We start from the raw sequence: 16527 nt of genomic DNA, 5'->3' as shown, positions 1-16527 counted from the left end.
ATTGACAGCTCTGAGTGTGTCCCTCTCGGGTCTCAGTCCATCAGGACCTCATCCTCTGTTTCCTTGTTGCCTTGACTTATGCTGGCAAGTGCTATTCTCGTATACCCTGCCTGATGTCAGATACAGATAGGGAGGTCTGTAACTGGAGGCGTCTCACTTTTATGGGAAACTAGACACACAAGTTTTCACCAACACTCATCAACTGTGGCAAATGAGCGTGCATGTGTGCTAAGTTGCTACGGTCGTGTCCAACTCTTTGAGATCTTATGGATTGTAGCCCACCAGGCTCCTCTGTGCGTGGGATTCTCCTGGAATGGAGTAGGTTGTTGTGCCCGCCTCCAGGGGATCTTCCTGACCTGGGGACTGCACTCTCATCTCTTATGTCTCCTGCACTGGCAGGTGATTCCTTACCACTAGTGCCACCTGGGAAGTCCCTCAGCAAATGAGATGCTTTACTTTCTTTCTCTTTGGCTACTGTTGGGAGTGACCTTAAACTATGGTGCTTCATTTTCTGTACCCTTTTAGGGGGATGCCTCCGTGTCCAGGGATAAGTCATAAAAAGGCTAGTTGGTTTTGAGTCACATTTTACAATAGATATACCTTTGGGGATCCTAAATATCAATGGCCAGTCAACAAGTCCTTTGATTTGGAAAAGAGTTTATACTTGTAAGAGTTTTGAGAAAACTCTCACCCTAAACAAATATCCTTTTACCAATATGAAAAAAGGACATAAAAAAGATCACAGATAGCTTAAAGTCTCCACTAACAAAATTAAAGGAAAGAAATCAGATTTAGAACAAAAATTAAATCTGCAACCACCATAAACTCCCCTCCACCACCTCCCTGGTACAAATGGCCCACTTGGAAGCTGGTGTTCAGGGCCCAATAGGAATTATTATAGAAGCCTTTCCCCGAAGGTTAATTGGGCTGAAGTGGAATGGTACCCAGAGGAAAGAAATACATCATAAAACCTTTGTTGAGTGATTTATAAAAAAAACATTTCAAAGACATAGAACTCTAAATCCAGGCACCCTAGAACCTTAAGAATCTTGGTTTCTGCCTTAACTGGAACTCTCTCTGATATAAGTAAGAAATAAGTTCAAAATAATATAGTTGGATGGGTAGGCCACCCCCTTGGTACTATTGAGTTCAGTTCAGTTCAGTCGCTCAGTCGGGTCCGACTGTTTGCAACTCCATAGGCTGCAGCACACCAGGCCTCCCTATCCATCACCAGTTCCCAGAGTTTACTCAGACTCATGTTCCTTGAGTCGGTGATGCCAGCCAACCATCTATGGTACTATTGAGGCTGCCACTCAATTCTTTGAAGAATTAAAAATATCTGTCTTCACCTTCTTAATCTTTACAAAATCAGATCTATGGCTCTAGAACTAGCACAAAGTCTACCATCTTTTTTGCCAATTCCAAAGCCTCCTCTATTCATCTCGAGATACTTGCTAATACTTTAAAATGTCAGGACATTGGGGGGAAAACTGACATGAACTTAAGGAAAAGAAACACAGATAGTAATTATTCTAGGCCTCAGCCTCCTCATTTAGGCTCCTCTGAACCTCTTCTCAATTAGGCCTCAACCTGGGCCAATTAGAAACTAGAGACTCTCCACACAAATAATTCTGTTCACCAGTAGCCCCCTTAAAATGCCTGCTTGCAGAGCTCAATGTTACCAGGTAAATTTACTCTTTGTCCCAGCCAAAATCTGGCAATAGGCAAATATAGCCCTGAAAAACCCTCTTAGAGCAGTTATTTAAAAAGGTTGCTTTCTTCCTCTCCCTCTTTGAGATGTAAATCTTCTACCACCCAGAACTGTCTTCCCAGGACTCAAGAGCCAACTCTTTAAAATGCAAACATCCAAGGAAATAAGGCTGGCTGTCAGCCTGAGGGCTCTCTTGCTTTCACTTGTACTACTGCTTCCTGTCATAAAATATAAGAAATTTATTTCTCCTCCTGATGTGAATCAATTAATATATCCCCTTTTAATAAGCCCCCCAGTGCTCTTTTCCTCAGCACAGCCCAGACTTTAACAAGTAACTTCTCAGTCCACTATAACCATCTGAGACTGAACTGCAACCTCTACTGGTTACATATTAAGGCAAAGTAAAGATAGGTAACCAGGTGAAGTCTACCCTACAAAACTCTCGCCTACAAATATCGGTAAAAAGCTTTAGCCCTGTGTTGAACAAACAGCAACTCATTCCATCTGCTAGAAACGTAGTCTGAGTAAAAAGTGGGACAAAGACAAACACAACTCTTACTATTGAGGCAGGAGATAGCTGGGTCCCTGGTTGAGCAGCAGGAGCCTGTCCCCTGTGGACAGACATTCTGAGATGAAGAGGAGGGGAAGCTAAGCCCTGCCCAGATAAGAGACCTCATATTTCTCATTTTCAAGGTCAAGGAGACCTTCCTGACCATACTTGAACAGAAAGGCTTCTTGGACATCAAAAAGGGAGTGACGTCAACATATCCATAGGCTTCTTTGGTAGAATCCATCTTGGCTAAGACTCTCATTAAAGAAGAGTCTCTGATGCTGGGAAAGACTGAGGATGGGGAGAAGGGGATGACAGAGGACGAGACGGTCGGATGGCATCACCGACTTGATGGACATGAGTTTGAGCAAGCTCCGGGAGGTGGTGAAGGACAGGGAAGCCTGGCATGCTGCTCCATCCATGGGGTTGCAAAGAGTCGGACATGACTGAGCAACTGAACAACATCATCTTGGCTAAGAGATGCGCATGCAGACATGGGAGTGCGCTGAGATAACCAAATACAGACTCAGAACCAGGCAAAGCAAGATCATTGGCAAAGGAGACCCAGAAAAAAATGCCCCATATACGTGACTCAAACTACTACAAGGGCTCAACATCCTCTCTAAGCCCTCCATTTGTCTATCCACATATACCCCTTTTCCTTGTAATAAACACTTATTTCACTACTTTCAGTCTCTATGTGGAAATTCATTTCTACATAGTTGACAGGCCAGGGCCTTGTCACTGGTTCCTGGTCTCTGGTGGTCTGGTGGCTAGAATTCAGTGATCTCACTGCCATGGCCTGACTTCAGTCTCTGACCCAGAACTGAAATCCTGCTCCAAGCCATAGCAGTCTGAGGACACCCAGGATTACTGTGAAAGCTGTAAGGTCTCTGTTGGTGTCTGCATGTATGCTTATGTCTGTCTCTGTAGATAGATACGTGTATGTGGCGTTTTCTTACCTCTGGATGCCATTGCCAAATCAATGTATGAAATTCCTTAAAAGAGCTCTACTTTATTTGCTTAGTGAAAAAGAAAACTTACATAAATGAAATATTTCTAAAGTTCAAAATTGTCTTATTCAAATTCACATGATTTGGGTAAATGTTTGGTAAATAAGACTAGTTTAATTATTTTTGGCTTAATAATAAAAACAACGGTGTCATCTGAATTACCAGCATTATGATACAAACATATATGTTTAGACTACTTGGGTTTACCCAAGAAAAGAAGTTATTATTTACTATATGTTTAAGACTATAAAACTTACAGATTTTATTTTTTTAAGTTGATATATAGTTGATTTACAAAGTTTCAGGAGTATAGCAAACTGATTTAAGCATATATATACATATATATATACGTATATATTCTTTTTCAGACTCTTTTGCATTGTAGGTTATTACAAGAAATTGAATTATAGTTTTTTAAAATTTATTTTTAATTGGAAGACAATTGCTTTACAATGTTGTGTTGGTTTCTGCTATACAACAACATGAATCAGCCATAAGTGTACATATATCCCCTTCCTCTTGAACCTCCTTCCCACTCCCCATCCCACCTCTCTAGGTCATCACAGAGCAATGGGGTGAGCTCCCTGTGTTATACAACAACTTCTCACTAGCTCTCTGTTTTACACATGGTGATGTATATATGTCAATGCTTCTCTCTCACTTTGTCCCACCCCCTCCTTCTCCCGCTGTGTACACAAGTCCATTCTCAATATCTGCATATCATTCCTGCCCTGTAAATGGGTTCATTGGTACCATTTATATGTATGCATTAATACACAATATTTCTTTTTCTGTTTGACTTACTTCACTCTGTAAACAGGGTCTAGGTTCAGCCATCTCAGTTCAACTAACTCAAATTTGTTTCTTTTTATGGCTGAGTAATATTCCATTGTATATATGTACCACAATTTCTTTATCCATTCATCTATCAATGGATATCTAGGTTGCTTCATGTCCTGGCTATTGTAATTAGTGCTACATGAACGTTGGTGTCCATGTGTCTTTTTGAATTATGGTTTTCTTGGGGTATATGTCCAGTAGTGGGATTTCTGGGTCATATGGTAGTTTTAGTCCTAGTTTCTTATGGAATTTCCATACTGTTGTCCATAGTGGTTGTATCAATTTACATTCCCAACAGCAGTACATTCCCTTTGTTCCACATCCTCTCCAGCATTTATTGTTTGTAGATTTTTTGATGATGGCCATCCTGATCGGTGTGAGGTGATACCTCATTGTAGTTTTGATTTGCATTTCTCTAGTAATTAGCAGTGTTGGGCTTCTTTTCATGTGCCTGCTGGCCATCTATATGTCTTCTTTGGAAAATGTCTATTTAGATCTTCTGCCGTCCCCCCCCCTTTTTTTAATAGTGAGTCAGGTAAGATGTATATTTTGGAAATTACTCCCTTATTGGTCACATTGTTTGCAAATATTTTCTCCCATTCCTTAGGTTGTCTTTTTGTTTTGCTTATGGTTTCTTTTGCAATGCAAAAACTTTCAAGTTTAATTAAGTCCCATTTGTTTATTTATGCTTTTGTTTCCATTACTCTAGGATACTGATCAAAAATTGCTGGTATATATGTCAAAAAATGTTTTACCTATGTTTCCCTCTAGGAGTTTTATTTAGGTCCTTTTTGAGTTTATTTTTGTATATGGTGTTAGAGAATGTTCAAACTTCATTCTCTTGCATGTAGCTTTCCAGTGTTCCCAGCACAACTTATTGAAGAGACTGTCTTTTCTCCATTGTATACTGTTGCATCTTTTATGACAGATTAATTGACCATAGTGAGTGGATTATCTCTGGGCTTTATTTCCTGTTCCATTGATCTGTGTGCCCTTTTTTTGTGCTGGTACCACACAGTTTTGACTATTGTGGGTTTGTATTATAGTCTGAAGTCAGGGAGTATGATTCTTTATACATTTTATTTCAATCAAATTGGATCATTGCTCTTACAAACTTTATTTCAACATAATTTTGTTTTATTGTACATCTGGTTAGAAGTAGTTTCTAAAATCTTTTAGGTAACTTGAAACTTCAGAGGTATACGAAGTTAAATGATAGCAGTTAGATCATTTTCAAATAATATAAAATGCTGAGACATTAATTACTAAACATAGCTTTAAGTTTTCTACTATTGACTTATTTACACAAAAGGCTAAAGATGATCTTTTCGTCGCATTGAGAAATTGTACTATGAGGCTGTATACATCTCTAGAAATTGTGAGATGGTGTTTTGATAAATTTACTAATCTATTACACAATGCTCGTATATGACAGGCAATTCACAATTGTCTACTTCGTAATTTTCTCTGGAAAATAAAGGTTACTAAGGGTTGAAAATTATAATAATATATGTAAATGAAACTTAGAAATAATAAGAATGAAGAAGGAAACTCTGACTCCAGAGTATTCAAGGAATGTAGGATTATTTTTGTTATGAAAAAGAAAAGAGTTGATTCTTTCCAAAAGTATTGCTTAAAGATTGTTCCAGAAGGAAAAAGAAAAATGAGAGATGAAAATAGGAATAAATATAGAAGTTTTAAAAGTTGGGAGAGAGGGACAATTTCATGGGACACACACAGAGAGAATCTTACCTCATGTGGTCAGGCTGGCCGAGATTGAATGGATTTACTATAAGGCTTTAAAATGAGTTTTAATATCAATACCATACTGATGCAAAACTAGAGTTTGGTTTTCTGTCTCTTAAAAGGACAGTTTCTTGGATTATTGGTCTGTTCTTAATAAGGGACTGTAAAAGTTTCTCTTTATCTTTTAACCCATCTTAAAACATAAAGAACTTTTCAAGCAAGGATTCTGTGCCTTATTGGAATAATTTCCAGTACTTTATCATGGTGGAAAACTGCTAAACCATTCAGGTATGACCTAAATCAAATCCCTTATGATTATACAGTAGAAGTGGCAACTAGACTCAAGGGATTAGATCTGATAGACAGAGTGCCTGATGAACTATGGATGGAGGTTTGTGACATTGTACAGGAGACAGGGATTAAGACCATCCCCAAGAAAAAGAAATGCAAAAAGGCAAAGTGGTTGTTTGAGGAGGGCTTATAAATAGCTGTAAAAAGAAGAGAAGGGAAAAGCAAAGGAGAAAAGGAAAGATATACCTATTTGAATGCAGAGTTCCAAAGAATAGCAAAGAGAGATAAGAAAGCCTTCCTCATTGATCAATACAAGGAAATAGAGGAAAACAACAGAATAGGAAAGACTAGAGATCTCTTCAAGAAAATCAGAGATACCAAGGAAACATTTCATGCAAAGATGGACTCAATAAAGGACAGAAATGGTATGGACCTAACAGAAGCAGAAGATATCAAGAAGAGGTGGCAAGAATACACAGAAGAACTATATAAAAATGATCTTCAGGACCCAGATTATCATGATGGTATGATCACTCTCCTAGAGTCAGACATCCTGGAATGGGAAGTCAAGTAAGCCTTAGAAAGCATCACTATAAACAAAGCTAGTGGAGGTGATGGAATTCCAGTTGAGCTATTTCAAATCCTGAAAGATGATGCTGTGAAAGTGCTTCACTTAATATGCCAGCAAATTTGGAAAACTCAGCAGTGGCCACAGGACTGGAAAAGGTCAGTTTTCATCCCAATCCCAAAGAAAGGCAATGCCAAAGAAGGCTCAAACTACTGCACAATTGTACTCATCTCACAAGTTAGCAAAGTAATGCTCAAAATTCTCCAAGCCAGGCTTCAACAGTACATGAACTGTGAACTTCCAGATGTTCAATCTGGTTTTAGGAACCAGAGATCAAATTGCCAACATCCATTGGATTATCAAAAAAGCAAGAGAGTTCATAAAAAATTCTACTTCTGCTTTATTGACTATGCCAAAGCCTTTGACTGTGTGGATCACCACAAACTGTGGGAAATTCTGAAAGAGATGGGAATACCAGACCACCTGACCTGCCTCTTGAGAAATCTGTATGCAGGTCAGGAAGCAACAGTTAGAACTTTACATGGAACAACAGACTGCTTCCAAATAGGGAAAGGAGTATGTCAAGGCTGTATATTGTCACCCTGCTTATTTAACTTCTATGCAGAGTACATCATGAGAAACGCTGGGCTGGATGAAGTACTAGCTGGAACCATGATTGCCAGGAGAAATATCAAAAACCTCAGATATAGAGATGACACCACCCTTATGGCAGAAAGCAAAGAAGAACTAAAGAGCCTCTTGATGAAAGTGAAAGAGGAGATTGAAAAGCTGGCTTAAAGCTCAACATTCAGAAAACTAAGATCATGGCATCTGGTCCCATCACCTCATGGCAAATAGATGGGGAAACAGTGGAAACAGTGATAGACTTTACTTTTTTGGGCTCCAAAATCACTGCAGATGGTGATTGCAGCCATGAAATTAAAAGATGCTTACTCCTTGGAAGAAAAGCTATGACCAACATAGACAGCATATTAAAAAGCAGAGACATTACTTTGCCAACAAAGGTCCATCTATTCAAGGCTATGGTTTTTCTAGTAGTCATGTATGGATGTGAGAGTTGGACTGTAAGGAAAGCTGAGTGCTGAAGAATTGATGCTTTTGAACTGTGGTGTTGGAGAAGACTCTTGAGAGTCCCTTGGACTGCAAGGAGATCCAACCAGTTCATCCTAAAGGAAATCAGTCCTGAATATTCATTGGAAGGACTGATGGTGAACCTGAAACTCCTGTACTTTGGCCACCTGATGCGAAGAGCTGACTCATTAGGAAAGACTCTCATGCTGGGAAAGATTGAAGGCAGGAGGAGAAGGGAATGACAGAGGATGAGATGGTTGGATGGCATCACCAACTCAATGGACATGAGTTAGAGTAAACTCCAGGAGTTGGTGATGGACAGGGAGGCCTAACCTGCTGCAGACCATGGGGTCGCAGAGATTTGGACACCACTGAGCAACTGAACTGAAATGAACTTTATCATGTCTTTGATTATTTAAGAAGACCAAGTCTTTTTTCTTAAAAAAAAAAAAAAAAAAAAGCACTGGTGATTCTATTTAATCAGATGTCCAAACCTTTTGACATTTTGGACAACTTCCCTAAATTAAATTCTAAATGAAGTCTTTCTGACCTGAAACTGACTTTGAGACTTTCCAGGTGGGTCCCTGTAACATATCAAAGGGTTTCTCCTCTCACCTTGTAAAAAGGGATATATTTAATTAATTAAGTTTATTTCATAAGATAAGTTGCATGGGAAGCATTATCAAATGTGAAGAGGTGCTTAGCCGTCCCTACGTTATATTTGTATACCTAAATATTATTGATATTATTGTTCTTAAATGTTTTATTTTTCTGGATATAAGGAAACCCTTTTCTATTTTATCCTAAGCTATGGATAACTCACAACAATTTAGAAGATTATATCTTTGCAAACTAAAAGAAACATTTATTGTTTTCTTCCTACCTGATCCCTCCAGAATTCAGAAACTCTTACTGAATATTCTTATTTTCATTGTAAAATACTTGCTTGTGTAAGTTCAATAGGAATCTGTTCTCTTTGTAACAGAACATAATTCAGAAAATTGGTTATGTCACCAAGGCTTTAACTGGAATATCATATTTGAGATCCAGGTGCACAGATTCAGATATGACCAAACAGTTTTCAGGAATCAAGATTGCTTTATGAAGTCAGTGTTTACAAAACCCTTTTGGAAAAACTGGTCTGGTACCTGACTTACGGATTTATATGTGAGTAAGGAAAGTCACTTTCAGGCAGGCCTGGAAACTTTAGAATATTTTGGGAACCTCAAGAAGAAAGGAAATCACCAAATCTGTAAACAGACAGATTAAATCTGATAACTTCATGGTGTGGTTTACAAGCATCAAGAGGCATTTAAATGTCCATTCTGAGATTCCTTACAAAAGTTCCAGCAAAGCAAACTTTAAAAGGCCTTTGTGGCCCAATTAACAATCTTGCTGCAGTTGTGTAAATGATCGGACCAAATTTAATGAGACTAGATTTATTTTGTAAACAAGAATAATCTTCCTTTGATAATCTTTGATCAAAATAGGGATGGTTATAGAAAGAAATTGTATGTTTCATCAGAAAATAATAACCTACCTTAGTATGTTACCAGATCTGTGTCCTGTTCACTGTCTCAGAGCTATTTTTCATCTCTTTGTGAATTCTACCTGCTCTCTTACACATTTCGTTGGTAATTAAGTTTTTCTCCCACTCCCAACTTGGCATCACTGTGAACTAAAACTACCATTTTCCTGAAGCCCTGTGAGATGAAGCTGGACAACACGCTATAACTTCAAAGGATTTATCAGCACAACAGTGTGGCCCACTCAGAAAATTCACCAGAACACGTGCATCTTCCATGCTCTGCTCTAGGAAATAGCCATGACTATGATATTGCCACTAACATCCTCGCTAAAAGTGCTCCAACTCCCAACATTTAGAAATCTTGACTGGCTGCCCTCTGAACTCAGAAGGCAGTTCAATTTTGTCTTTCTCTCCCTTTGAGTATCTCTTTGCCTTCAACTTCTAATCCAAATCTCTCTCTCTCTGTAACAATCAACCAAGCCTCCATTCTTTTGAAACTTTCAGGGATGCTTCAGGTGGGGGAACTGTGGGGAGCCACATTTCAAACCCCTAAAGTTGAAAAAAGATACAGAAATAAATCTTATCTCAAATTCCTTTATCTGACTCAAGCACAGTTTCCAGAATATACAGCTGCAATTAGCCTGCTCCCTGTTCCCCACCATGGTTGCTTCCTATGCATTTAGCCACCACAGAGGCAGACTGCCCATAGCCATTAGCATCAAAAACTCCCACAGAACCTTTTCTACCTTCCCTTTGAAGGCATAACCACCACCATCACCACCACCTTTGTTAAGCTTGGCATATAAACCTTTTTATCCTAGTCTATTGATTGAGTTACCTATTACTGAGTAATAGGTAACTCAATCAATAGTTCTGTGTGTGGACATAAGTAAACCTTGTCTCTTTTCCTGCTAACTTATCTCTTGTCAGTTAATTTGCAGGCCACCAACCACTGGACCCAATTTGAAAGGAAAGTTTCCCGTATAACAGTCTCTCCCTGCTGACTGCAATGGCTTGCTCCCTGATGAAAGCAGCATTCACTGCCGTGACTACAAAATTATGTATTCCTACGCATATGTGTGCATATGGGCATGTGTGTATTTACAGAGTTGGCAGCTCAGCAGGTTGTGACTAAACGTCCTTAGGAATTTCCTTGGTGAGTCAAAGCTTATTAAAGCAGAAACACTTCCCAGAAGATCAGAAATCTATCTTCAAACCAAGCTCATTCCCCTGCTTGTTGCATCATCAAACCAGGCAGCTTAAAATAAATCATCTATTAAAAGTGAACCAATTACCAAACTCACCTCCCAACACTTCCAACACTAGTTTTGGGAAATGGACTGGAAGGACTCCTTCAATAGTAACTTGACTGTGTTTTCCCTGATGACATCGTCTTGGAATGTTGGTGAAGTTCTTTTGGCGTATGCTTCAGGGAGAGGATAGTTGTCTACATTAATGACAGTCCCTAATGAGAGACAGTGCGAGCTTTGCTATCTGGTGAGCTCAATCATTTTGTAGCTTTATAACCTTGAACAATCCTTTACTTCTTCAGGCTGCCTCAGTTTCCTTATTTGCAAGGTGGGGAGTATATCTCTACACTTGAAAGATTTGGGAGGGGATAAAATGAGATAAATATGTAGCCCAGTGTTTAATTCTCTTCCTGTTGTCTTTAAAGTGTTTTCAGAGTCATTTGGGACCCAGGATTAGGACTCTGTAGGCAACAATGATATAGCTCTTCCCTACTGTTACAGCTTATGTCCTAATCCACTTACTTAATTTTCTTTACCTGTCTTCCTGCTTCCCTTTTTCCTGGAAAAATGTCATATGCATGCTTTCTGTGGACAGAACACATTCAGTTTTTCCTATGAAAAATCAAACATTTAAAAAATTAGACTATATTTTTGGCCATTTTCTAAATAATAATAACAATAGCAATAATAAAACTCTCCTGTTTAAGTTCATGAAGATTTTCTAGATCTCCCTTTAGCTTGAATCTGGTGGGCATAAGCTGATATGGAGTCTGGGTCTCCTTTTCTTTCCTTTTCTTGTGTGTATAAGTCTCATTATAGCTGACTCCTCCCGCCATGACCTGAGCCACCCTGGGTCTGGACTGACCGCATTAGGCAATAAGCAGTCCAGGATCTTTCTGGTCAGAGCTTGGCAGCATGAATGGAAGAAGATGCCAACATGGTTGCCAAGTGGATGGCTCATATTTTCCATCTTTGTCTTTGTCGATGGTAGTCATGTGCTCCTTGTGGTGCCCAATTGTGCAACAGACATCAGAGGCACTGAGCCAGAACAAGGGCTAGGATGAGGTTAGCCTTCCCGATGGGTCTGGGCCTGGGTGGGACTAGCAGACATGTGTTCAGCTTGAATAATCAGCAATGGCAGGTGAGACTAAGGTTTGTTGGACAGGTAAAATCAGGAACAGAGGCTGAGAGTGGCCCTAGAAATGACAAGAATGGGAATCAGAATGAGGAAGTTGAGCTGGTGTGGATTCTAGAGGTGTGGTCCTCAGATCAGGCTTAATGGAAGGAATTTGAGGAGTCAGGTAAGGCCATGAAGACAATAACAAAGATCATTCCAGATGCTTCCCCAGGGCCGTGTGGTGCTCACGAGAAGCTCCATTTACCAAAGTGTGGCTTAGCGTTTCTCTGGCAGCTCCACTATGGGGCAATCAATCTGTTTTTTGTAAGTTCATGGTAGACAGTGAAGAGGAGATTCTGTTTCCATTGGAACAAAATTCTTTTGAATATTCCTTGGGCCAGGGCCACTGAATCTTTCTAGATAAGCAGAGCTCCTGAAATGAAATCCAAGGCAAAGACTAGGATTTTCTCTGTCCATTCACAAGTTATAGAGAAAGGTTCCTACATGGGGACCTTTAACCATGGGACATCTAACCAGAGTCTTGATATGAGAAAATTAGTCCTTTAGGAAATGTGTTTTTCAACTTCTATCTGTAGCCATGTAGATCTACTATCAAGAAAATACATCTACTGAACTGAACACTTACCCTACTTCTAAGTCTTTCTATCCACATCTCAGACAGGAGAAAAATTTTTGTTGACAATAAGTAGGTGTGACTGTAAGAGGTTATCAACAATCGTAAAAGTCCTTTGAGGTCCCTTAATTAACATATCAGTCACAGAACTGGGGGTTTTCTTGACTTGTGGTTGGTCCCTCAACCTGGTTTGTGAAAACCCTAGGGATTGGCATCAGGTAGGTAGGGGAGGGCTATGAGAGGAAGTGAACAATGAGGGGCCACTTCCATGATGTCTCTGGCCCTCTGTTGATGATGTCTTTCAGGGCTTCCTACACCTTTTGAAACTCTTTCCCGAACTCCTGCAACTCTCCTGCGTCTTCTAAGAATCCCTCAAAAGGAAAAGGTCTAGGCAGCCAGTGAGGTCCTTCCTTGCAACAGAGATGAGGTCAGAAGCTTCAGTGACTTCTTTGGTAGTGATGTCCACACCTGGAGTAAAAGTGAAGACTGTAGGGTTGTAAGGATCAGGGCTCAGGTATTTAGAAGAGAATCACGTCTTCTCTGAGAGCCTCCATCCTGACACTGCTGCTGCTATTTACTCATTAAGTCAAATCCAACTCTTTGTGACCCCATGGACTGTAGCTCACCAAGCTTCTCTGTCCACAGGATTTTCCAGGCAAGAATACTAGAGTGGTTTGCTACTTCCCTCTCCAGGGGATCTTCCCAATCCAGGGATAAAACCCCCATCTCCTGCTTGGCAGGTGGATTCTTTACTACTGAACCATCAGGGAAACCATCCTGATACTGAGGCAGCCGTCACTGACCAGATACCCTTGGCCCAGCCTCATCTCAGCCAGATGTCTTTCCAGAAGTAGAGGCAGCCTTCCCAAATGACAACAACCTCATTCCCTAAGGCTGCCAGGCTGCCTGGGTTTTCCTTTGATAAACTTTCAGGAAACTCTGGAACACATTATATATGCTAAGTACATAAATTAAAAGTCTGCACGGGGTATTTTCTTCACTGGCAAATGAAGCACTGATCCTAGATACAGAAAAAAGAAAAATTGGCTTTTTTCTTTTGCACTTGAAATACTGCATCCCAAAAAGCAAAACAATACAACTCAGACTAAAGTGAATAAACAAAAACTTTGGCTTCTAAAAGTTTTGCATACAAATAAGAGACCTTGAAATTTTCAGCAGAATCTCTGTGTACACATCAGAGCAAGATACAGGTGCTTGAAGTTCATTGTGAATACTGGAATATCCTCAGAATCTGAGGTAACATGCAATGTAGGGTGAAGGAGAATTTTCACATACCTCTGTCCTGTATGGCAATGATCTCATCTATCTGGATCATGTCCACCTACAAAGCATTTTTTAGATTGAATTATCCAGGCGATTGCTTTATCCTTCCAGCATACTTTTCATGTATAAAAATATCTTAAATGAATACTAAGCACTCTGCCATTTTTATCAAGTTGAACTTGAACTCTTATTAGCATTTTGCAAATCTATAGTTTGACTTGTATTTCCTGGAATTTTTGATTTTTTGTAACATTATTTCTTGAAAGACTCTCTCAGGGTTGATTTGTGTGGCTGAGCTCCCCCAGGAATAATCTGGCCTCCAGCAACTTCTCTCTCCACCCCCAGTAGGAGCTTGAATAATGACTGAGTGACAAAGTGCCCCATTCAGTTATTATTCAACTATATTAAATTGCTAAAGTTGGTCATTGGAGCATATCTTATTATAAAGGCAAAAGTTCAACATTTTTCCCCAGGCACAATAGGCTTGCACATTTAAAAACTTCTGGTCTGGTAAAGAATAAGATGTCAGGGCATGGAGCATGCAACAAATTAAACAGAGAAAGATGTATTAACCAAACCTGAGCAAAATTACCAGGCATTACCTTCACCATATTTACCAAACTCAAGTCTTCTATAATGGAGTGCAAGAAATAAAGTAGAAAGGAATCTTGAAAAGACAGCATTCTTCCCAATTGAAAAAACTATCATTTAAGGGGGAGGAATACATTAGGGATTTAGGAGTAACAGATTGACATTATTATATATAAAATAGATAACCAATAAGGACCTACTGTGTAGCACAGGAACTATAATATTTTGTAATAACCTGTAAGGGAAAAGGAATTTGAAAAAGAATATATATATATATATAAAGTCAATCAACTATACTTAAATAAAAGTCATTATTTATTATACTAGGGGCTGATATCTAGACAGTAACTGTTGGTTGCTTATATTATATATACTCTGTCTACTTGGATTAGTCAATGCCCAGATGGTACTGATCATTAGATATTTTGAAATCTTGGCAGATTATGTTAAAACCCATTTGAATCTGTAACTGTTGACTATGGAAGCATCATATGGGGTATGACTGAAGGGTCTGACTTTTTCTAAAAAGTGAAGGAGCAGTTTTATGAAGACAATAAGAACTTCAAGCACCTGCTTGAACGTGGTCACCCCAGTTTTTGCTTCAAAGAATAGGAAATGAGTGTTGCGGGAACTGTAGAGACCATAACCTATATAGTAGTATTACCCAAAAGTACCTCATCATAAGACTCCTCTGGAGCACTTATTTAAGAATCTAGATTCTCAGATGCTTTCCCTGCAGACTGTGATGACTATGTCTGGGGTAGGCTTCAGTTCAGTTCAGTCACTCAGTCGTGTCCAACTCTTTGTGACCCCATGAACTGCAGCACGCCAGGCCTCCCTGTCCATCACCAACTCCCAGAGTCCATCCAAACCCATGTCCATCAAGTTGGTGATGCCATCCAACTATCTCATCCTCTGTCATCCCCTTCTCCTCTTGCCCTCAATCTTTCCCAGCATCAGGGTCTTTTCAAATGAGTCAGCTCTTCACATCAGGTGGCCAAAGTATTGGAGTTTCAGCTTCAACATCAGTCCTTCCAATGCATACCCAGGACTGATCTCCTTCAGGATGGACCGGTTGCATCTCCTTGCAGTCCAAGGGACTCTAAAGAGTCTTCTCCAACACCACAGTTCAAAAGCATCAATTCTTCAGCACTCAGCTTTCTTTATAGTCCAACTCTCACATCCATACATGACCACTGGAAAAACCATAGCCTTAACTAGATGGACCTTTGTTGACAAAGTAATATCTCTGCTTTTTAATATGCTCTCTAGGTTGGTCATAACTTTCCTTCCAAGGAGTAAGCACCTTTTAATTTCATGGCTGCAGTCACCATCTGCAGTGATTTCGGAGCCCGGAAAAATAAAGTCAGCTACTGTTTCCACTGTTTCCCCATCTATTTGCAGTGAAGTGATGGGACTGGATGCCATGATCTTAGTTTTCTGAATGTTGAGCTTTAAGCCAACTTTTCCACTTTCCTAGGCTTAGGAATCAGTATTTTTATTAATTGTACCAATGATCCTCCTGGCAAGGCAAATGAGGGAAAAATTGTTCAACCACTGATTCTCATTTATGATACTACCATTCTTTCATTGAGTTCTTCAGCCCTCCCTAAGGTATTTCTCAAAGTGATCCTAGATCCCCTACATCAAAATCATCTGGAGTGCTTGATTATAACCCAGACCTTGAGTTGCATCCCATGCCTACCATATAATATATATATATATATATGTAATATATATATAAACATATATATAATATAATGTGTATAAACTATATATATATATATATATACACACACACACACACACATATATATATAGACTCTCCAGAGGTAGAATCCCGAAGTCGGTATTTTCAATGGGCTTTCCAAGTGATTCTTATATAACCAAGTTTGAGAATATTGTTATGTACCTGGCACATAGCATGTCTCTTCAGGGTGTCTGTGCCCAGTCAATAGGTCAGTCAGTTCCGTTGCTCAGTCATGTCTGACTATTTGTGACCCCATGGACTGCAGCATGCCAGGCCTCCCTGTCCATCAATTCCCAGAGTTTACTCAAACTCATGTTCATCGAGTTGGTGATGCCATCCAACCATCTCATCCTCTGTCATCCCCTTCTGCCTTCAGTCTTTCCCAGCATCAGGGTCTTTTCAAATGAGTCAGCTCTTGGCATCAGGTGGCCAAAGTATTGGAGTTTCAGCTTCAACATCAGTCCTTCCAATGAACACCCAGGACTGATCTCCTTTAGAATGGACTGGTTGGATCTCCTTGCAGTCCAGGGGACTCTCAAGAGTCTTCTCCAACACCACAGTT

This window comes from Bos mutus, chromosome 20 (genome assembly GCF_027580195.1).
Source record: "Bos mutus isolate GX-2022 chromosome 20, NWIPB_WYAK_1.1, whole genome shotgun sequence".
Lineage (NCBI taxonomy): Eukaryota > Metazoa > Chordata > Mammalia > Artiodactyla > Bovidae > Bos > Bos mutus.
The sequence above is the reverse complement of the archived record's forward strand: the minus strand, read 5'-3'. Positions refer to the sequence as shown.